A 25,400-nucleotide genomic window follows, 5' to 3' on the forward strand; every position below is an offset into this window, starting at 1 on the left:
AAGAAGATATTATTTGAGCAACAGATTTTGGACTATGGTCAAAATACAGGATTTATGGGCTTTTATTAAATGTACTCCATCCACAGACTAAGGCATGAATGGTAAGGTAAGACTCATTTGCCTGGAGTCCAGAAAAAATAATCCAAAGACCTCCAAAGGAAGGGAGAAGAAGAAAATAGAAGAGAATAAGGAGCAGGGGTTCTTTGCCAAAAAGAACCATTTATACTTAAAAGGCTACCTTATAAACCCCACAGATCCCTTTACAAATTCTTATTTTTAAGTTCATAAAACAAAATACATAAGACTACAAAGGAAATTATTTATGCTGAAGTAGTTACCAGAATTTTTTTAAAAAGAAAATTTGCATTTTTGTATTTTGTTTCTTAATGGTGGGTGAGGTTAAGGGAAAGAACCTGTAAGTCAAATTTTTAAAAACGTGTATAAAAATTTTGTTTTGAATGTAATGGGAAAAAATAAATGAGAAAAAAGAAAATTTGCAGATTTCAATTTTTAAAACCTCACCACAATGTACAATATTAGGAAGAAGAATGGCAATGAATACACTCAAAATGCATAAAAGATAAGATCCAAACAAAAAGCTAAAACACCAGGGCTTCAGATGTCTGCATACAAATACACAAAGAATAAGTAATTAAATGGTGAATCAGAGATTCAATTGCAAGGAGACAAATTTTTTCCTCATAATTATCAATGAGATTTAGTAAGTACAACTTGTGACTGGAATATAACCCTGGAAAGCATATACCCTTTTCAAAAAAAAAAAAAAAAAAAAAAAAAGTATTAGTAAAAAAGAGAGAGAGAAGAGAATACCATTATATATCATGAAGATATAGTAATGCAAGATCTCACAACCAAAAGGGAACAAACAACCTTGGAGAATATCTATGGGATGATCAGGAGAGGCAGAATGAGAAATAACAATGCCACTGAAATATAAATACATGTGTGTGTGTGTGTGTGTGTGTGTGTGTGTGTGTGTGTGTGTGTGTACAGACAGAAAGAGAAAAGATAAAAAATTTAGAAGACATATCAGAAGGCTGACATGAAGGCATGGTATGGGGTGATAGACAGTTCCTAAAGCTCCCTTTGTCAAAAGAAGAGCAACTTTTTTATCTGCCCTAGATATAATTTAATCCTTCAAAAGATAGAGGAAGCCATAAAGGGAATTGCCATTTGGAACCTCAGTCAAATAAAAAGTAACTTGTTGCTGAAGCAAAAAATAAAATCTTGAGTGGGAAATGACCATCTTTTGTTAAAAAGGAAAACCTGACACAGACCTTAGAACTGAGGAGAATCAATTCTACATAACATTCACTGTATTAATCTGTAGGGAAAGTGAGCCCAGGAAAGGAGGATATTCTAAAGATATAAAGAAAAACAATTCCAGGGGAATTGGAGGTGAAAGAAGAGAGGTTTGTTGGTGATGTTTTTTAGTACACTGAAGAATAGATCAAAGATCAAAAAAGAGATAAGGACAGTTGCTAAAGACAGATGCAATGATAATGGATGACAAGATTAATTTCATCTTCTCTGCCTTTTATGGTAGTTTAGGAGGCATGGTAGATAGAGCATTAGGTCTGGAGTCAGGAAGATTTGGATCCACAGCAAGATATAGATACACTCTAGATGTATGACCCTGAACAAAATCATTGAACATTTCAGTGATCAAGGAAACTCTTCAAGCCTGTAAGTTATATAGGGAAATAATGCCTAATTACAAGGGTAGAAGAGTTTCATCTTTCAAGAATTTCCCATGCTAATCAAATTACAAGCCCATTCCTTTCCCCATAAACTTCAAGAGAAAAGAAGGCCAATATCTCCTATCCTCTTCACAACTTTAGAAAAGGAGTGGAATTCAGGCAAGTGGCTGGCTTCCTGATGTTTTTTCACAGGAGTTTATTCTCTGTATATGGAAAACTGTGTTCTTGTTATCAAATATGCTGTTTGTTTTCCTTGGATGCTTCTTCAAAATCCACAACACTAGGCCATCAACATTCAATTTTCATGATGCCGCCATTGTGAGAAAAAGATTTGTAGATGCTGTGGACAATTATTTGATAGACAGGATGTCCTTTGAAGATGAAGAACATGAATTGCTATCACATATATCCTTGTTCTGGTTTTTAACGCATGTCCTAGGACAACTTTTTTTTTTTTTTTTTAGCAATATTCATGAGACAGACATGCTGTCCTGCCCAATGAATCACTGGAAAAAACACTAGAAATACAGGAGAATATGGTGGAATCTCCACCCTTAGAATTTAATCTCTATACAGTTTTAAAGGCCCAGATATCACAAATCTAGTTATACTAGATGGCAGATTCAGCAACATGGTTTTAGTAAACAGTTGCCCTTTCAAAAATATAAGAGAGAGAGAGAAGGGTGGGGATGGAGGAAAGAAAGAACGAAGTATTTTTGCCTAAAAAAGTCTCAATTTTTACCAAATCAAAATGAGTAGCTTTATAATTAAACTTCAGTAGTCACTAAACTTCAACACTAAAAGGGAAACTTTAAAAAATTAAATGACTTAGGATCCAAAAAGGCCACATATCAGCTAGAACAAGTTGAAATTTTATATAGAGATCACTGTGAAGCCCCATACTTGGATTTAAAAAATCAACTTCACAAATACAAGATTGGGAGTCATTAATCTAAACAACTAATCTAAACTAATATGGAAGTATAAGGGGACTAGAAGCTCAATATGGATCAACAATGATCTGATTGGGAGTGCTCTGTGTGGTACCATGGAAAGAGAACTGACTGGAATGGAGTCAGGAAACATTGGTTAAAATCCTTGCTCAATAATTTTTATTTATTTACTGTGTGACTTTGGGCAAGTAATTTCATTTCTCTGCACGTTGGTTTCTTTATCTGTAAATTAAGATTTTTCTTACACAATGACTAAGATTTTTCCCCAGCTTTAAATACTGTAATCTTGTGGCATAGTCAGTCCACCTATGGAGTATTGTGTTCTAGATGCCACATTTTTAAAAGGTCATTAATAAGCTGGATAGCTTCTTGACTAAGAGTTCTTAAGACAGATTTCAGATGGTCCATGAACTTAGACAAGAAAAAAAATTACATCTTTATTTCAATATAACTGGGTTTCTTTTATAATGTTATGTATTTCATTTTTAGTGTTTAAAAACATTATTCTGAGAAGCAGTTCACAAAATTTACTAGGCCACCAAAGAAATCCATGGAAAAAAAAAAAAAACTCTTGATGAGACAAATTTAGATCCTCACAGGAGGATCCGTTAGAAAAAAGACTGGAAGAGTTAGTCTTCCATATCTGATGTATCTGAAGGAAAAGGCTCCCATATAGAAAAGAGATTAGATTTTTATACAGAATGAAGCTAAGTGAAAAATAGAACTTTAAATAAAGACCAGATGACTATTTGTTGGCAATTTTATTTGGGGGAGCAATGTTTTTAGAGGTGGAATTTCATTAGATAAAGGTTGGACTACATGGCCTCTGAGGCCTAATTTCCAACTCCCAAATGCTACAAGAACAAAATTACAAAGGAAAAAAAAGCCAGCAAGCCAATTCTCCTGAGTTTTAGTCTGTAAAAACCAACATTCTCATAGTTAATTTTATAATTCTCTTTACACTTATGTTTCAACTGATGGCCACCCAGTGTCTCTAATATATCTCTCTTAAAAGATTTGCTGCTTACTAGAGTAAGAAGCTATCTTAATTGAAGTTTCCTCCAGTGTCCAATGATTGGTTTCCATTAGATTAAAACTGAATCCCTAACTACTTATGATGGAAGAGCTAACTTTATTTATCTTAGCTATAACTTGGCTTTTCCAAACTTGAATTTTGTTTTATATCCAGATTTGTTATAATCTCCCTTCAGCACCAGGAACTCTTCTTGAAATCACTAAGAAACAGCAGAGAGTTTTTAAAAGGCTCTGCAGATTTAAAACTGAGAAGGAATAAATGGGGGGGGGGGAAAGGGAACCTAACTGGTTCTTCTCTGCTTTATAAAAGTAATAAGTCTTTTCTACAACCTTCTTTGGCTAGTCAGTCCCTGACAAGACTAAGGGAGAAGGACATTTGTTAGCTCCACTTCTCCATTTATCCCAAAGAAAACTAAGCACTGGCTTCATTCCCTCTGGTTTGATACAAACCAGATGATATATCTCTCCACATTTAACTATATGTGGAGTTGAAGAAAGCACTAGAAATAAAAAACAAAAACACTCCCACCACTCTTTTTTTTCCCAATAAGCACTCATTTTTTGCAGATGGTTTCTCCCTTCTTCCCATTTATACTGTAATAGTTGTTTTACATATTGTTCCCCCCAGTAGAATGGGAGCTCCTTGAAGGCCCTTATGAAATGAACTAGGCTTGAAATTTAAATTAAATCTATATGTGATCTCTTTCCATCTTTCCTCACTATTGTTTCTACTTAGTTATTTTATTTAGGCTCCTTTTAATTTTTAGTTTCTCCTTACACTTACCCTCCCAAGAGCAGATTCAGCTTATAGGAGAATCTGGGATTTTAATGCAAGTTTTAGTCAGCTAACAAGCATTTAGGGACTTCATGTGCCAGACACTGAGAATACCCAAAAAAAAAAATTAAATTTAAAAAATTAAAAAAATAATAAAAAGGCTCCATAAGGTCCTGCTTCCTCCCCTTCCACCAGAAACTTTAGACAATTCTTTGGAGATTCCCAAGAGGAGACCTTATTCAATCTGTAATATTCAAATTTGTATAACTGTTCTGCTTTCTATTTCTGCTCTCTGCTTGATAGTTATTCCCTCTCGGGTATTTTTGATTATCTTTTGTATAACTAGTATTTGCTGGCAAAGGGCCAAGTTATATCTCTTGCTTTTTAAGGGTTAATAATATAGGAAAGTAATCACCCAAAAGGCAATGGAGAGGAATATGGTTTGAGAAGGTAACAATGTATTGCCAATCTAGCATCCCAAATGTCATCAGGAAGCTGCATGATAGATAACAAAATGGATCAGTCTCTAAGGGTAAGAATTAAGTATAACTCACAGCTAGTTCAAGTGCTCAACTGATAACCATCCAATTCCAAGAGAACCAGGGGAAGCCTCCCAAGGATGTTAGATGGAATCCAGTGGGGAAAAGGGGGGGGTGGATTGAATTCACCTCTTCAGAGAGAATTAAAATGTTTAAGATGAGCTGTTATTCCAGGAAAACAATTTACATAATATATATGGAAATAAAAATGGAATGTTATTTTAAAATAGCTAGTATTAACTAGTATTTTAAGGTTCACAAAGCACTCTTACTTTATCCTCACAACAATCCAGGAAGAAGGTAGGTAGATGCTATAATTAATCTCATTTTTCAAATGAAAAAACTCAGGTAGACAAAAGTTAAATGACTCACCTAGGATCTCACAGTTACTAAGTATCTGGAGCTAAATTTGATTTCAGGTCTTCCTGACAGATCCAGTGCTCTATCTTCTATACCACTTGGATGCTTGTTGAATAGTAATAATGACCAAAATTGACCCTAGAGAACTATGAATCTATAGATATGAAACATTTGTCATATTATACATTCAGACATAAATGATGTGCTGTTTGGTTTTGTTGAATTTTTTTCTTCATTTTAAAATCTGGGGGATTCTGAGGGATGACTCTTAGGATAAGGAAGGAGAGAAAAATACTTTTGGAAATTTCATCTGATACAAAAACAAAAGTTGTCTCTACAAAAGAGTCTGCATACAAAATCTTTCAGATATTTTGTAGACAAGTCCCTGGAAATCAGGGGAGAAATGGTCAAGTTCTAAAAGCTCAATACTTAAAAGTACATAATATTCAGAAGACTTTTTTTCTTATTAAAACTATAACATTTACCCAGATGGTTCCTTAGCAAGTCTCCTTTAAAGTAAGAATATGTGCAAAAAATCACCAAAACACTATTACCAATCTTGACAGTCCTAACACATGAAAGCACAAATGTGCTGGAGAAATTACACCATGCCAGAAATTCAACTAGCATTTTGCCAAAGCATTGAAACAGGAGAGAACAGTCTGGCATCCTAGGAGTATATCCAATGGAAAATATAGAAAGTTCTACAGAGGATAGGAGGACTACCCTTCCCCCTCTCACTCCTATAATCCCACCCCAAATCCCAATGTCCCTTGTAGCACTCCTGATGTGAAAGCAGGTGATAGATCAGAGTAGATAAAAAGTTATATATTTCTATGATGAGATTAGCATCTCATGGCCTCAAGTTGATTTTTGATAAGAGAACATTGAGTTATTTTCAAAATTTAAGGCTAAAGAATACTGGGCATATACTCCAAGGAAATCAGAAACTGTGGAAAGAATCCAAATATGCCAAAAGATTTATAGAACTTTTTGTAGTAACAAAACTAAAAGCAAAATGGATATCCATTGATTGGAGGAAAGATACATTAATATGGTGGAAAACTTGTGTCAAGAAACACTATGTATTAAGAATCACATTAATCATTTTTAAAAATCAAGTAGCATTATGACCTTATGTAAAATGAAATAAGCAGAGCTAAGAAAACAAAATACCCAATGGCCACAATAATATATAGATATTAAATATTAAAAATACTTAAAGGTTTAAGACTTCATATTAGTGCAATGACCAATCTTGATTGATTCCAAAGAACCAAAATAATAATATTGCTAACAAAATCCACACCCTTCCCTTTCTTTAGTAGGAAAGCTAATAAGTCTATTAATAAGGAACCATAAATTTAATATTAATATATATGTCTTATATAATCTGTTTATTAATATTAAATCATTATTTAATAAATTATTGATATTAAATATCAATTTATTGATTAGCAAACTGCATCTGTTACTTTGTAACTTTGTACATTTGTTACTTTGTAACTTTGTTACTCAAGAACCATCTCTTGGAGGATATTAAGAAGTGCATCTGATGTTATGTTTTAAACATCAATAAAATATCAAAAATAAAAGAACTAAGACATGTAAAAACTGTCACTATTTTCTGAGAAGAATTCAATAATAAACTATCCCAAGAAACCAAGTAAGATGAAGGAAAGGACAATGTCCTTTGAGAATTTCCAGAAAAATAAAGATGTTTTTGTACTGGAAAAGGATGTCAGCTTTTACAAAACTCCCTGAAGACTCTAAATCCATTTTCTCAACAATCACCATTTCTTAATCAGCGAACTTTGGTCAGATATTTTTTATCCAAAGGCCCAGATAAAATCAAGTATTTTTGAAAAACTAAGTGTATCTCTACTTATAATTACAAGGAAAAGATAAGTGAAGACTAGATAAAGAAACAGGAAGAATGGGGTCAATGTTATATAGGATAACAATAATTGCCAAGCAGGGAACAAAGCAAGTCTTCAATATATCAGCCCTTTCATGTTACAAAGCAATGTGAAATCAGCTCTCAAGGAGGAAGAGCATGCAAGAGAGGCACCGAAGAGAATCAAAACCATGATGATATATAAACACCCAGTTTGGGCACTAATTAGTTATGTGCAATTTCTCTAAGCCTTGGTTTTCTTACTTAAAATTGATTTACAGAATCACAGAATCTTAGAATTGGAAGGAATCTCATACATGTGCTTAGTCTAACCCATTTCCAATTAGTTTTCTCTCAACAACATACTGGACTAGTGGACTACCAGCCTGTGCTCAAAGCTCATCAGTGAAGAACCCCCTGTTTTCCAAGAAATCTACTTTTTTCCTTTTCTTTTTTTCCCTTTTTTGGAGCTAGAGTGCCTTTCCCAGGGCCACTAGTATATGCTGCTACTACTACTACTACTAACTAACACATGTACAATAAATCATCATTTTAAAGGACCATATAGGTATTATTATTATTATTATTTCAATAATGTGATATGGCCACCAAGAAAGCTTATGGGCTCTTAGGATGCATTAAAAAAAGTTGTAAATGCCTGAGGTCAAATTTGTACTCGGGTCCTCCTGACTCCAGCACTAGTGCTCTATCTACTTAACTGCTTCTTTCTACTTTTCAAGAGGGTTGATAAAGATTTTTCCCCCTTACTTCAAACCTAAAATAGCTTCTTTGATACCCAATTGTCCTAGTTCTGTTCTAAATGACCAAAAAGAACGTGTCTAATCCATCTTTCAAAACTAGTCCTTCAAATACTTGAAGGTAAATCGTTATCATGACCCTCTCTCCCCAATCCTTAAATATATTTTTTTCTAAATTAAGACCCCTAGTCTCTTCATCTGATCTTCACATAACATGTATCCAAGGCCCTTTAATCATCCTGTTTGTCCTTTTCTGAATATTTTACAGAGAATCTATGTCACTCCTGTATTGCCAAAATAAAATAATCCATATGTCTTCTGAATAGAACGTACCTTTCTGATCTTGAACACAATGCCTTTTTAATACATCCTAATCTTTCTTAGTGGTCACATCATATTGCTAACTCATATTGAACTAATAATAATAACACTTATATGGTGTTTTAAGATTAATGATGTGCTTTACATATCTTAGATAATAGTAATAGCAATAGCATTTATATAGCATGTACTGTATACCAGGAACTGTATTTTTTTTTTAACTTTACAAAAATGATCTCATTTTCTCCCCATGATGACTCTGGGGCTTAGAAATTCTTAGTATCACCATTTGAAGTGGAAGAAATTGCTACAAATTGATACAAATTACATGAACTTGCCCTGGGATGCACAGATAGTAAGTATCTGAGATCATAGTTGAACCCAGTTCTTCCAGACTCCAGGACCAGCACTATCCAATAAGCCAGTGTTGTAAAACCCAGATCTTTTTTCAAATGAAATGCTGTTTAGCCATGCCTTCCCTATCTTTACTTGAGATAATGATTTTTTAATTCAGCTGTATGACTTAACTCCAGTTAACCCTATTAAAATGTATATTAAGCTTGACCCCATTTCTAGCCTATGAAGACATGAAGTGTTCGCCATTCCAGCTAACTTTGTCTTTTGCAAATTTGGTAAATATCAATTCTGTCTTTATCCAAATCACTGATTAAAATGTTAAACTCTAAAGAACATTGGAATACTTCATGAAAGACCGTCTTTGAGACTGCCATCAGATTATTCTTTGGTTCCAGCTATTCAACTACTTGCAAATCCACATAATTGTACTATCAGTTTGATCAGTATTTTCCACAAGAAAAGCATTTTTAGAGCACTTACACATCTTCAACAGTTAAAAAATTAATTATTAAAAATAATTAAATCTCTTTCCTCTCTACCCCACCAATATCAGTAATGGAATCAACCCCCTTCCCTCCACTACCACCACGGGTCTCTCTTTGATCCAGATTCTCTAGAACATAGATTTTTGCTGCCCTTAACTGTGACTGCTCATGCAAAGTTGTTTCAGGACACATTTTGTAATGCTTACCCAGAATAAGGGTGGGGGAGGGAAAGGAGGCAGGAGATTGTGAAACTTACCAAGTATAAAAAAAAATGCTTGTTATGGTTCCTTCTACCCGTTTAGTAAACCTATCAAGAAAAAAAAAAAAAAAAGCTTATTTTAATACAACCTATATTTAAGAAAGTCAAGATGGCTCTTTGTGATCAAAGCTTTCTTTGCCAGATGCTCTCTAGCCAGCAAATGTTGCACGTAGAATTTTGCCAATAAAACACAGTTAAGCAACTGACTGTTTGTGAAAATTAAATCTTTCAAGAAGAGCTGCCTGCTGACAAAGAATGGCCAAAGCATTGTCACTCACTCTCTACCATTTCTTCAAAATGACTGTCTCAGGTAGAACAAGGGTAATGGGTGACTTCTCTATGGCAACCTGTCTGAACACAGATAGAATCTAGCCCACTTCTCCTGCATCCAGGATATGAAAAAAGTCTTTCTGTGTCCCCCCAAGGAAGCTTAGTAATGTCAAATACCCCCACGTGGCCATTTTTCCCTGGGTCCACTTCAGGAATCCATTTGTCAATTTATTGAAGCCAATGGACCCCTTCTCAGATCAATGATACTAAATGTATAAAATAAAAGAAACAAATTATGTTAAAACACGTACCCACCCTAATTTTTTAAAAATAGATTCACAAACTCTATGTTGAGTCTTTAAGTCTATTCAATCAGTCAGTGGACCCATTTTCTAGAAAAGATAACTTCAGCATCAAAACAAAAGGAAACAAAAACAAATATCCCATCCTTGCTTCTAGAAACAAGTCAAGTGTCAGAGAGCTGTAGATAAAGGCAAGGAACAATCAGACTTCAATTCAGCTCAACAAATACATACCATATGCAAGCACTGCACCAGGTGGTAGAACTACAAGGCATGCCCTCAAGGAACATTCTACTCACATACAACTTGTACAAAAGAAATATTTTAAAAATTAATACAAAGTTAGCACTACTGTCTATCTACCCAGGTTACTTATACCTTCGGAAGCTAATAATTAATGTGCAACAAGAAAATGGTATTTACACACATATATTGTATCTAGGTTATATTGTAACACATGTAAAATGTATGGGATTGCCTGCCATCGGGGGGAGGGAGTGGAGGGAGGGAGGGGATAATTTGGAAAAATGAATAAAAAAAATTAATACAAAGTAATTTCTGATATTCCGATGGCACGAACCTCTAGGATAAGTCAGGAAAGGTCTTTTGAGGGAGGAGTCTGAGTGGGGCTGCACAATTTTATCATTACTTTTCCATATGTAGAAGAGAAGGTATTTGATATTGTACGTCCCAAAGCTTATATGAGATCTCATATAGATGATAAAATGTGGAAGTAAGCAAGAAACAAAAAGAATTAAAGGCTTTGTAGCTAGAATAAGGGCATAATAATATCCTATCGTGCAGGAAGAATATGCTTGGCAGAATCCCAGGTTGAGATACTGGACCAAATTCCTGAAGGTTTTATAAAAAGTCTGAAAGTACCTTTCTAACAGACTCAGATTTGAGATTGTCAGAAGCCAAGAAGCACAACTTCATCTTACAGCTGAGGCCTAGGAAAGTTTCCTACAGATCATTAAGTAGAGGACCTAGGTTCTCTGGGGAAAAAAAAAAAAAAAAAAAAAAATCCACTGCTCTATCCACTGAACCACACTGCCTTCCCCATATCCTCAGAGTGAGAGAATACTGCCATCTCTGCCATTTCTACCTCAGAAGCAACTGAATATACTGTGCATTTCATTACACACATGTCACATTAGAGGTTGTTAGACTTTGAATTACAAGTACTTACTCTGAGCCAGTACTGGGTATATAAAACAAAAATAAAACCATTCCTATCCTTAAGGAGCTTACATTCAGTTGGGGATATAGGAAGTAGTCTATCATATACACAGATAAATAATATAAACAAAATAAGAATAACATTTATAGAGCAGTTAGTGTATGCCAGACACTGTGCTATTTTCTAATTATTATCTCATTTGATCCTCACAACAACCCTGAGAAGCAGGTGCTATTATCATTCTCATTTTACATATGAGAAAACTAAAACAGAAGTTAAATGTCTTATCCAGAGATACATGGCTAGTAAGAGTCTGAGGTCAGCTTGAACTTAGGTCTTCCTAACTCCAAGCCCACTGCTTTAATCATTGTACTACCTCATATATTCAATATATATACAAGGCCTGAGCCCCCTTTATGATGCTACTGGTACCAGTATGGGAGTTCCAAAGCAGGCAAGACTTGGTCAGAAATTAATGGCACAGAATGAATTAAGCTGTATAAAGCCTCTCCTCTCCCCAACCATCCTTCACTGTCATTAAGATTGCTATTTTTAAAGAACAGATCTGCCTCTGTCACTTCTCTCTCCCAACGGATACAGCTCCTTAGCTCCAGAGCTTTGTGGGAGATGTAATAGAGAATTCCTTCCTACCCAGACAAAGGTCTGTCCCCAAACCCTGTGAGGGACTCAGTGTGAAAGGCATTTTTCTATGTTCGAAAATAATCGTGGCCAAACACATGCACGGTGAATGGAGAAGCTTACTTCCATTCAGACAAACCTGTGTGCACCCCAGTTAAGGTCAATGTCATAAAACCTTCTCCTGAGATGGGGAATTTTAAATAAACTTTGTATAATTTAAATAGTAACTCTAAGTGGATCTGGTCCCTCCACTATATGTCTCTAATTCTCAATCCATCCTACTCTCAGCTGACAAGGTAATGCTTCTGAAGCATAAGTCTGACTGCATCATCATCCTACAAGAAATTTCAATGACTCCCACTTATCTCCAGAATCAAATGTGGGGATAAATTAGAGATAATCTCAGCATGGGGCAGGTGAGGAATCAGTGAAGGCATCCTGCAGAAGATAGGATTTTTAGTAGAGACTTGAAGGAATCCAGGGAAGTCAAACATTAGCAGACAGAATTTCAGGCATGGGGGTAGATAGTCAGGGAAAATGCCTAAAAGTGGGAGATAAAGTGTCTTGTGCAAGGAACAGCAAGATCAACGTCACTAGATTGTAAAATATATTTGCAGGAAAACATGCTATAAGAAGACTGGAAAGGCAGGAAGGAACCAAGCTATAAAGGGCTTTACAAGCCAAATAGAGGATTTTTATATATACCAAACAGAGGTAGTAGAGTTAATTAAAGGCAGAGGGGACTGATATAGATACATTTTGGGAAGGCTGATTTGACAGCTGATTACAGGATAGTAATGGGGTGACACTGGTGGCAAGAAATCAATTGGCAACCTATTCCAGTAATTCAGGTGTGAAGTGCTGAGGGTCTGTACACAAGAGATATGTTGAATTATATTTTATTTTATTTATTTTTATTTTTATTTTACTTTTTAGTTTAAAGGTACTACAACATTTTAAGCATAATTCTATGAGCTGGGGCTAGAATTGATAAGATAGTCAGTCCCTGCCTTCAATGAACTTCAATGAACAATCTAATGGGGAGAAAGCCCACAACGAAGCAGAAAAGATATGGAACAGTACAACAAGGGATTAGGAGGACATGGGAATTTCTTGTTGAAATCAGGCGGAGCAGCAAATGCAAAATGACACTTCTTGACTAACCAGAGAAAAATATGGCAATATTTTCTTGAAGATTCAGTATCATCATCAACACTGTTTATTATGAAGATAGTGTAGTATGATAGAAAGTGTTATGTTTGGGAGTCAAAAAATCTGGGTTTGATTCCCAGCAGTACTATTTAGTACTGCTAACTACACTAACTAGTACTGCTAACTTAGTACACTAACTACACTAAATCTGATCCTTTACCTCTCTGGTCCTCACATAAATTATTAGTTTGTAAAAGGAGGAAGATGGATGAGATAGCCTCTACGGTTCTTTCCAGGTCTCATTTAAAGCTCCTATGACATACAAAAAGGTAGAAAAATGCTATGCAATGAATACTACCATCAGACTAATGAACTATGTACTATTTGGCCTGCCTTTAATGTGGCACAGATGCCTTCATGGGCTATTGAACTGTAAAACTAATGGTTATTTGTCCCCTACTCACCCCTACCCAGGGCAGCTAAGTGATGAAGAGATAGAGAGCTGGGCTTGATGTCAGAAAGACACGAGTTCAAATTCAACCACAGATTGTGACCCTGGCCAAGTTACTTAAACTCTGCTTCAGTTTCCGCATCTATAAAATTATCTGGACAAGAGAATGGCTTCAGTATCTTTGCCAAGAAAACTCCAAATGGGGTCATAAAGAGTCAGACATAACTGAAAAATGAAGGAACAGCAGCCCCACCTACTTGCAAACACAGAACAATGTACTATGCCTTCCAAGTCCCAACCCTGAAGCTTAGTTGGTTGCCAGTTATTCCACGGTGTCCAATTCTTTGCTATTCCTATTTTTCCCCATGCCCCCAATCCAGTTTCTCAGTATAGCTGTCCCTGTTGATCTCCAACACTGTCCTCTTCTTCTCTATTTTTTACTTTTTTGTCTCAAGCATCTCATCACTTCTTTCACACTCACTTCGCAGATTTGGTGCTAAAATTTGAGTGGGGCACTCAGCCAAAGCATATTCCTTTTGTGAACTGATCTGATCACAACTCGAAAGAACAAATTTGAACTTTTAGTCTTTGCATATCTTGGCTATGTGCATTAAAAGACTATTTCTTCATAACTAAAGAAGCTTTTGAAGGTTTTATTCATTTCCAAATTTGGAGTCTAGAATTCTAGCAGCTTGAAGATTACTGTTCTGAGCAGCCAGGTACTTTTTTGGTTCTACTGTAATCCAAGCATTTCTTTTTCATAACCTGATAAAATTGGTAAGGCTAGATTCCTTCAAGTTCCTTGCAGTTGCATTCATAACAAACATTTAAATGATTTTTACAGGTCACTGAGGTTGTAAAGGACAACTAGATAGCGGAAGGATTAGAGCTCTGAGCTTCAAATCAGTTCAAATTCAACTTCAGATACTACTCATTAGTTTTCTGACCCTGGGCAAGTCCCTTTACCCTGTTTGTCTTAGCTTCTTCATCTGCAAAATTAGCTGGAGAAGAAAATGGCAAACAACTCTAATATCTCTGTCAAGAAAAGCTTGGCATAAAAGAAGGCATGAAAAGCTAAAAAGAAAGACTGACATAATGATTAATGCACAAATCAGCATAATTATGTTCCTAAACTAAAAATTTGCAGTTAAAATGACAATTAAAAGATAAGCACTGTACAAATTTCAACCTTCAAAAATTCATTTTTCTGCATATAAATAGGTATGTAGGTATTTTCTCCCAGGGTTTCAAATTCTAGATTTTCATCTCTACCCATAGTACACAGGTACTACTTTGCCCTGAGTAAATCCCAAAGCATAGAATTAGAGAACATCAGAGTTTAAAAGACCCTGAGAGTTCTAATGATGATAATGACTGTCTCGTTAATATAAAGTTCAAATAGAATGCTCAGATAAAATCTGTGGAAGATTGACTTCCTAGAAACTATAGAAGTTATGTTTAAATACCAAAAAGGCCTCTTTTCCACAATAAGGGATCCAGAAGGTAATTTTTAGTATGATAATAGATAATAATCTATTGCAGGTTGACATCTGGTTTGCATGCAAATTTATGAGAAAGACAGTACAGTCATTAAAAAAAAAAAAAAAAAAAAAAAACCCTAAACCAGAGCATCTAGCCACAAGTTTGAAAGAAAAGTTGTTATAAATGTTGCAGCAGTATGAAATTTCACAGGAAATTGTATATTAGAATATAAATAGCATATCACTTCACAGAAAAATCATGAAACAGAGCCACAAAATTAATTCTTCTGAAGTAATTTTAATGCCACCCACGCTGTAGGTAGCACCTGGATTTGGGAACTGCAATTTGTAAGAAGAAACTTAACTGAGGGGAGATGGGGAAGGCAAAATTTTAAGGTTCTAATCTAGCTCACCATGACCTATGGAATACATTAATTAATTAATACACATATATATATATATATATATATATATATATATATATATATATATATATATATATATATACACACACACATAGATCTCTGTATTTTATGTTTTGTGAATATATATACATATGCATACAATATGTATGTACGTGTAAACAGCTTTCTAAACAATCTCTTAATAATTTAAGCATCAAGAAAATCACTTCCATCCTGATTACAAATAAAAAACAGGCCAAAATGACATCCTTTTTATTGCTCTAAGAAATTTTTCCTTGTTCCACTTGCTTAGTATATAGATTATCAGCCATGAGTCATCTGTTTGTATTTCCATCAGCTGAGGTTTATAGAAGGAGGTGTGTTCTGTGTATTATGTTATGTACAAGGATTGTTGGCCGATATCTGGTACAAGCTAACCATCATAAGGGAACCTAATAAAATTCTCTTACATTCGATATGTGTCACTCAGCTTTCACAAAAAATATTAAACTTTACAGAGTCTTCATTATGAGGGATGAATTAAAAATGAGAATGGTAAAAATGCGTTTTAAATTGTAATCTAAACCAGGGTTCCTTGACACTTATTGATAGCACTTGATCATATGAATGATATTAACCTTAAATATTCTGCTATAACATATGTTATAAATAATATTATTATATTATGTTGTAAATAATATTAATAATTATTGATTACATGAATTGGTTGGCATCAAAAAGTTGAAGATGATAGATGTCAAGTAGACTGCATGAAGGAAGAAAGAAGGAGAAAAGAAACAAAATAAAAATTAGGGATGAACAAGATTTGAAGCAAAAAAAAAAAAAAACAACAACATTGTCATGGCATCATCAATCTAGAGTTGACTCAGAATCAACTCATCCAGCCTATTCATCTTATACATGAGAAAACTTTAGTATAAAGTAGTTAAGTTATTCACCCAAAGACACATCAACAGTAAACATCAGAAGTGGGATCCAAAAGCATGGCCTCTGACTCTAGAATCAGGACTCTTTCCACTTAACAGTGGTTCTCAGAAGAAAAAGCATTGAGTCCTATCTAGGAAGGTGTAGAGGCAAAAATGGCCAGTGAAACATTGCAGGACTGTCAAATTCCATTGGTTGTGCAGAACTATGTTGGTGGGTTTTGTGGAATTGTCTTCTGTCACTTTTTAATTCTTTATTACAAGTGATAACTTCAGGCCTTTTGTACAGGGGAAGAAATTGAAGCCAAAGAGTTAAATTACCCAAAGTCACAAAAGCAGTGAGTATAGCTCTGAAATTTGAACAGGTTCAACACCCTTTCCACTACATCATTCAGGAAAAAACAAGTAATGCAAAATCTAAAGATTGTATGTCCTATTGTACTATATCCTATTGCATCCTATATTTTAAAATGTTAACAGTGTTTGCGACAAATGAAAAAGATAGAAATTGAGAATCAGCATGGGAAGAAAAAAGAGGGCATGCTAAAGCAACTTTGAAGAACTAAAGTTAATAAATCCTACAAGTAAAAGAAGGCCCCAGTAAAGTAGAATATTTTAAATGCAGAAACCTAGAAAGGCAAAGTAGAACTTTGGGAAGAACACTACCTCTATAATGACAGGATCTGCTTTCAAATCTCAGCTTTGATGCTTATGGCTCATGAAGTGATTTAAGCTTCCTAAGCCTTGTTTTCAATGAGATGGTCTCTAAAATCCCTTGAGCCACACACACGGTTCTGATTCTGAATACATGTACTTTATATAAGCATAAAAACAGAGATAAAAAACTAGGTATAATTCCTGAAACAAAACTGAACATGAAGAGAGAAATGTATTAGACCAAAATATTCTGAGGAAGAGAGACATCCAGTAGTGGAATCTTAAATTAAACTCAGAGCAGAGTGTTCAAGAGATACCATATGAAACTGAGTGGGAAGATGGATCATCATGAACACTAATTGTGAGGAAGGCTACTCTCAAGGATACACACACACACACACACACACACACACACACACACACACACACACACACTCCTCAAATAAAAGGAGGGAGGAAAAAGTTATTTAAGGATATGATACCTTGCCCACATCCAATAAAAAGGGTGTGTCAGGAAGGGATTTAAATTATTTTTCAAGAAAGAGGGATCAGATCAGAAGGCAGGAAGCCAAATATTCAGAATATCTTTAGGGATACAAGATATAAGACACTTTTAATACATATTCTGACAACCTGGAATATTGATTGTTGTCCTTTGTTCTTGAAGAGGCCTAAAATAACAGCACACTAGGGTCCATCTGTGGCTGATCAGACCAATATGAACTGAGAATGCTATACCACAAGTGGGACACCTATAATCCCAATGACACTCAGGGTGGATTCTCTAACTTTGCACAATTCTCATTTCTTCTGAGCTAATTCATTTCTGCTTTGCTCTTAGAGCACTGAACCTTCTCTGATGAGGGCATGCCATACTGCACAGTCCAGTGCCAGTGTCTCCCATGATGTGCAAGAATATACTCATTTTTTAAAAAAAAGAAAAAAAAGATTTCTCTTTGATATGGCCTCAGAGAGCCAGCAAGAGATGGATTCAAGCTCTGCCTCTGATGTGTACTATGAGTCACTTAACCTCCTACTGCACTAAAATGCAGATTGAAGAAAGTGCTGGTATGAATTGAGATCCTCGTAACAATGAAATCCCAGCTCCCTTTCCCATCTCTAACAGTCATTAGTTTGTAAAGCATTTACACTGTATAATGAATATGCTCCAAACATCCACTGCAATTATATCAATTAAGCCTCACAGCCATCCAGAGAGAGATTCTCCAAAGAGAAATATCCTATTTACAGATGAGTAAAACTAAGGATCAAAAGTTTCAGAACTTGCTCTTAATCTCAAAACAAGGATGTGTCAGATATAGGATTTGGACCCAGATCTTCCTGATTCCAGCTCTTGCAAGACATGGTGCATAAATCTAATGAAAAAAAGCACTGACTTTAGAAAGGAAGGAATTTATTGTGTGACATTGGGCGTCATTTATCTTACTTTGACAAGAGCCAGGAGAAGTCTTTTAAAGCCAGGAAAGTTCAGTCCTATCCTGCTAGGTCATCGCTAAAAGGTTTCAGCTAGGTACCTTTACTATCACTTTACCCATGCTTGAGAATCTGGACTCAAGAAGAACTGAAGTTGAAGGATTTACTCCCACCCTAACTCCATCCCAAGCCCAGTCTTCATCACTGTGATTAAAGAGGAAAGTTCCATCAAAGGACACAATGAACAATGAATTTTCTTCCATAAGTAAATTAAATAAAGGCATACATGAGATATGTATCAAATTTGCAGACAACACGAACCTGGAATGGTTACTAAATACATTAGACAACAAACTCAGGATTCAAAAAGATCTTCCTGGGGGCAAGCAGCATTGACACTGAATTTAGGAGGACCTGAGTTCAAAGCCAGCCTCAGACATTTAACACTTCTATCTGTATGACCCTGGGCAAGTCACTTTACCCCTAATGCCTAAAAAAAAAATATTCCTGATTTGTTGGAACATAAGACAAAATTTTATAGGATGAAATTGGATAGGAAAAAATGTAATCTCTTTAGGTTAAAAAAATAAACTATCAGCTTAAGATAGATGAATTGTGATTAGACAAGTTGGGAGATTTTAGTACAAAGCAAGCTCCCTGTGAATCAACAGGGTAACATTAGCCCCCAAAAGTTAGTAAAAGTAGGCTGTATAAAGAGGCAAACTGTCCAGAAGAAAGAACTCCCGCTGTAATCTGACCTGGTCAGATGTCTCTTGCAATATGGAATTCATCTGGAGGCAACTCATTTTAAGGACACTAGTGTACTGGATGGAGAAACTGGGGATATTTGGCCTAGACTTAGGAGGGACATGATAGCAGTCTCCCAAATACATGAAGGGCTGCCACATGAAAGGGGAAACTGTTCTACTTGACCTCAAAAGACAGAACAAGGAACAATGAGTAGAAATTGCAGAGGGAAATTTAGGGTTGGAAGGAGGAAAAATTTCCCAACCAAGCTGTTCAAAAAGCAGAATGGGCAAGCTCAAACAGACACTGACTTCTTCTATAAAGATTTCATTTGCTGTAAATTAGATGAAAAAAATGATGACATAAGACTAAATTTCAAGTTTCTGGTATCTTGCTCTTATTTTCTCAGCAAAAGGCTGATAATCATAAATAAAATTGTTATGCTTTTACTATGTGCCAGCCACGGTGTTACACAGCAGTGATATAAAGAAGAAAGGCAAAAAACAAAACAAAACAAAACAAAACAAAAAAACCCAACCAGTCTCTGCCTTCAAGAAGATTCATTCTAATGAGAGAAATGATGTTAACTCTGAAACTTCTATGTAATTCTATACATATAAAATCTATACAGACTACATGAAAGGTAGCCTGAATAAGTGATAAAGATAGAACATTCCAGACTTGAGAGGATAACTGACCTAAAGGCATGGAGGTAAAAGTGAAGTGAAGGGACAGCAAATAGGCCGGTGTGGCAGGATCAGAGAGTCTATGGAGGAATACAAAGTATAACACTTGAAAGTAGAAAAGCTCTTCACATTGTGAAGAGCTTTAAATGCAAAACTGAGAATTTTTTATTTGCTCCTGGGGCCAACAGGAAACCACTAGACTAGACTACACAAGGTGAAATCTGAACTTTAAGGACTTTTTTTGAAAGTTAGCCATAGGTTGAATTGGAGTGGGGAGAGACTTGAGGCAAGAGTAAACTATTAAAAGGCTACTACACCAATCCTGACAAAAGATGCCAAGAGCCTGAGCTAAGGTTGTGACTGAGAAGAGAGAAGGGGGTGTACATGAGAAATATTTATAAAGATTGAAATGACAAGATTTTTTCCACATATTAGTTACATAGAGTAAGTGCAAGTAAGGAGTTGAGGATGATACCAAGGTTTTCAATCTGGACAACTGAGAGGAGGGTAGCCTGGCAGCATAGTGAATAGAGCACTGGACTTGGGAGTCAGAAATTCTCTTCCTTGAGTTCAGATGCTGCCTCAGACACTTAGTAGGGGTATGACCCTGGGAAAGTCACTTAATCCTACCTCAGTTTCCTCATCTGTAAAACGAACTAGAGAAGGAAATGGCAAACCACTTCAGTATCTCTGGAAAAAAAAAAAAAAAAAACACAAAACAAACAAAAAAACAACAACCCAAATGGGATCACAAAGAGTTGGACAAACTGAAAATGAATGAACAACCACAAACTGGGAGGAAGGGTGGTAACCTTGACTGTAATAGGAAGTAGGGAGGCTTTGTGGGGAAAGATAAGGAGTTCTATTTTAGATCTATCATATTTGAAATGGCTCTGGGACATCCAGTTTGAGATGTTCAAAAGAAAGTTGTCAGTATGGGAATGGAACTCAAGAAAAAGCGAGGGCTGAATATAAAGATCTGGGAATCATCTATATAGGGATTGAACCCATGAGAGCTGGGGAGTGAGCTCTCCAAGTGAGATGGTATAAGATGGGGGAAGAAGACCCAAGACAGAGCCTTGAGAAACCTCCAAAGTTAATGATTGATTTAGATAAAAATCCAACAACTAAAAAGGGGTGTTAATACAGATTGAAGAAGAATCAAAAGAGAGTAAAGAAAACACAAAGAGAATATCCAATAGGAGAAAGTGATCAATTGTATCACCATGCTGAGGAAAGCAAGAAGGATAAGGATTGACAAAATCCATTAGATCAAGTAAAAGTAACACAGAAGAGGTTATATATCTTACTCATGTGTAAAATCTCTATTTAAAACTCACAAACTCAACACCAGATTATAAAGGCCTGTATTTAGTACTCTTTTTCTGCATTCCTGAGCTAAAGGAATCACTGGCCTATGGAAAGAAACACTAATTGGGATATCCTATTTATTCTTTTTTTTTTAAAAACCTATTTTTATTGATATCTTTTGTTTTTTTATCAACTACATTTCTTATGTCCATCCCATTTATTCTTTTACTTCCTCAAGGTTCCTTGATAACAAAGAAAAAATATTTTAATTACTCTCATTGAAGTGAGCTGAGCAACCACAAGTCAGTGCACATCAACAAGAGTACCCTATTATCGTATTGACCATTTCTCTGACTTCCTAGACCAAAAGATCCTTCTCTATTCCCTACCCATCTATAACTGATATCTCCCCCATTAGAACATAAACTAAGAGAGCAGTAATTTGTTCCAGTTTTGTATTTATACTCATAGCAATTACCACAGGCTTAGCATATACTTAGTACTTAATACCCTCTTTCCATTCATTTATTTATTCACTCTCCTTCTTCCCCATATAGCTAAGTTTTAATTATCTGACAACCTAATTTTTAAAAAATTGTTTTACTGTTTTATTTTATTAATAAATATGTTAATTTATTTTTATTTCCAACAGCTTTTCTTCTAACTAGAATCATTTCATGTTTAAGAATATCACACCAAGACTTAAGCAACAACAGAACTGGACAGGAGAGGATCTGGCAGGACAGTGGACACAAAGAAAAGTAGGAAGGAGCTATGTCTCTAAGCAGTCAAATTTAAAGACATCAACTGAAACAGGGAAAAACAGGTCTAGACTAGCAAAGAGGGTCCAGAATCTAGAGAGAACAGCTCAAGTAAGAGCTTTCTCTAGAACTTTGGACTAGCAAAAGATAAAGAGTATCAGACCGTAGGAACAAAACAACTCGGCCCTCTGCTGCAGATACTCTCTCTTCCCCTATTGTCATGATGCCATTCTTTTGGTTGACCACCAAAGGCCTGAGAGATCTTTCTCAATCTCTTTTGCTGGCTCACTGACCATAGCCTACCTCCCCCTCACTGTGGGCTCATCTCAAGGTTCTGCCCTGGGTTTTATCCTCTCTTTCGACACTCTCAGGGTGACCTTATCAGTTCCCATAGCTTCCATTATCATCCCATCCTCGTCCCATTCTCCCTTTTAAGTTGCAGTTGGGCAAGACTGAATAGACATTTCAAACTGAATGCCACAGACATCTCAAATTGAACATCCCTAAAACAAAATTCATTATCATTCCCCCAATTCTCCTGAATTTTCTTATTTTTATAAGGGATACCACAATCCAAGTCAGCTACATTCACAACCTGAAGATCATCCTAACACCTTCACTCTCCCTCACTATGGATCTATTTAGCCATACACATATGAGCATGCATGTGTGTGTATTAATATATATATACACACACATGTACATGTACATGCAAACACACACATGTGTTATATGGTATGTATGTTCTATATATGCACGACGAGGGTAGTGTATGACATACATTGTGTAGAACTGCAATATGACCAGCATTATACATTATGGGTATAGGCATGCATGCACATGTGTGTTACATTGTGATACATGAGGCACTTATGTTACCTTTTAGGGTATTATTATATTGTGCATGCATGTGTATATACTGTAATATATATGTCTTTTTTTTTTTTGCTGAGGCAATTGGGGTTAAGTGACTTGCCCAGAGTCACACAGCCAGGAAGTGTACAATATCTGGTGCTTTAAACATACATGTCATTTTATACCTGTATAATCAGTCACCAAATCTTGTCAATTCTGCCTCAGCAGTATTTCTAACATGCATCTCTCTTTTTCATCACACACAAGGTCACTGCCCTCGCTCAGCCTCTCACTTCACAATGGCAATTGCCTCCTAATTGGTTTCTCGTGGATGAGTGCCCTCTCTAAACTATTTTCTATCCAGTTCTAAAATAGTAATCCCAAGTACAGGAAGGATCTTGTCACTTCCCCGTTGAACAACTCTAGCAGTTCCCTACCTCTAGGATCAAGTGCAAACTCCTGCTTGATGTTTAAAACCCTTGGCCCCAAACTACCTTTCCAGGCTTGGAACATATTACTTCCCTTTATTCACTCATCGGTCACTCCAAACTGTCTTTCTTGCTATTCCTCACAGGAATGTCCCATCTGTGTGCCAAGATTTCTCCCGTGCCTGCAATGTACCCTCTCTTCTCCTCTGCCTCTTAAAAGCTCCCCCTTCTTCCAAAGCTCAGCTTAACCACCAGTTCCTACCTAAGACCAGCACTTTGTGCCTCCCCAAAAAAGTATCTTATATTTATTATTTATATTTTTATATGTGTGAATGAGTCCCTTCTAAAATGTAAGCTCCTTGAAGACAGGAATTGTTTCATTAATGTTTTCTGGTATCCCTAATACTTAACACAGTGCCTGAAACATAATAGTTGATATTTAGTAAATGCTTATTTATTGGTTAATTTGGGGCAGCTAAGTGACACAATGAAAGATAATGGGCCCTGGAATCAGGAAGACTGATCTTCATGAGGTCAAATCTGGCCTCAGATACTTAATAGCTGTGTGACACTGGGCAAGTTACTTCATCCTGTTTGACTCAGTTTCCTCATTTGTAAAATTATCTGGAAATGGCAAATCAAATGAGGTCCTGAGGAGTGGGATACAACTGAAACAACAATTAATTAACTTAGGAGACATGAGAATGAGGGATAAGCAAGGTCTGGGCCAAACCTAGTTGGGAAGTCAAGCTAGATTCTGAGCAATTAAAGACCAGAATCTAGGCAAAAGGTCTAAATAATAGGCATGGGGCATCAGCTGCAAAAAAATAGAGTTTGGTCCTGAGATGGAGGTGATATGTGCTGTCTTTACTCCTCTCCCAGAGCCAGAAATGTCTAGGAAGACCTCAGACCACAAGCTAAGGCAGAAAGTTATCCTGAGACAGAGTTGGGAAATCAAGGGAAAGAAAACAGTCCCTGACAGAGGCACAACAAAAATCTCAACTTGACTAAATAGGGCATAGGACAGGCAAGAATGGAAAAATATTATTGGGGGGCAGCTAGATGGCACAATAGAAAAAGCCTTGGAGTCAGAAGAACTCCCAAGTTCAAATCTGACCTCAGACGTAGTAGTTGTGACTTTGGGCAAGTCATTAAATCTTGACTATGTTCAACAATAACAACAACAAAAAAAAAAAAAAAAAAAAAAAAGGAGGGGAGCAGTTGATCAGATAAGGTTAGGGGTCACTAAAGGTGAGGAGAAAGAGTTTGTACTTGATTTCAGTGGGGAATTATTGAAAATTTTATAGACAGAAAGTAACATGATAAAAGCAGTATTTTGAGGAGACTATAATCAGGCCTCTATATAGTGCTGACATTATAAAAAATAAAATTAATTGTGTATATAAATGATTTCAGCTACATTTTTAATTTGGTCACATAAATGGAGAATTTTTTTTTAATAGCTTTTCCCCCACTCTAGTCCTTATAATTCATTTATGCCCAGAAGTCAGGAAAAGGAAGTATCTTAGAAAAGAAAGTGATGGAGACTCCTAAAAGCTGAAGAATGGTCAAGAAGGATGAAAAATTATATAACTTCTGCATAACTTGAGTTCACATCCTATTATCAAAGCCTACTAATATTCCAATACTCTTGAAAACATCTATCTCCCTAAGCATCTGACTCAAAACAACTTCTACCACCTACTTTACCCTGTTCTGATTTAACAAAATTCGACAAATTTTCCAACCAATCAAAAATAAATTATGGGATTTTTAAGAAAGAGAAAGAATTACACTGAAAGGTTCTAAGTTATGTTTGGGGTTTAACTTCAACACCACATTTGACCTTGATCTGAATACAGATGGTGTATGTCCCTATTCTTGCTTCTGGAAGTTGAGATAATAGGTTTCCTGGGGCTTATCACGCGTCATTGTAAAGAGCATGCAAACCTGACATGCTTCTGCACACTTGTTCAAAAATATTTTGCAACTTAACAGCCAGAAGGATCCCTGGCCTATACCCTGAACTCAGATTAAGGATGGAATTATGCTCACTTCTGGGCATAAGTGAGTTGTAAGGATCAGAGCAGGAAAATGCTATTCAGAAAAAAAAAAAAATCTCCATTTACATGACCAAATAAAAGATGTAGTTGAATAATGTCAGCACTATATGGGAGGCTAGTTATTTCCTTTTCTTTAAAATGCAGTGGCTAAATTTTATACAAGATGATCTTGTAT

The 25,400-nt window shown here is 35.8% G+C and overlaps 1 protein-coding gene across 3 annotated transcripts in view; it reads right to left on the reverse strand.

Annotated features, from left to right (window-relative positions):
• Positions 1–25,400, reverse strand: part of RAB27A (RAB27A, member RAS oncogene family) — a 72,942-nt gene that overhangs the window by 21,114 nt on the left and 26,428 nt on the right. For 2 of the 3 annotated variants that reach the window (XM_074294562.1, XM_074294564.1), the window contains exon 2: positions 9,458–9,508. The exons of the other annotated variant lie outside the window; for it this stretch is intronic. The gene's annotated coding sequence lies outside the window, so the exon portion shown is untranslated. The remainder of the gene's footprint in view (positions 1–9,457; positions 9,509–25,400) is intronic. 3 annotated transcript variants of the gene reach the window in all.

This window comes from Sminthopsis crassicaudata, chromosome 2, assembly GCF_048593235.1.
Source record: "Sminthopsis crassicaudata isolate SCR6 chromosome 2, ASM4859323v1, whole genome shotgun sequence".
Lineage (NCBI taxonomy): Eukaryota > Metazoa > Chordata > Mammalia > Dasyuromorphia > Dasyuridae > Sminthopsis > Sminthopsis crassicaudata.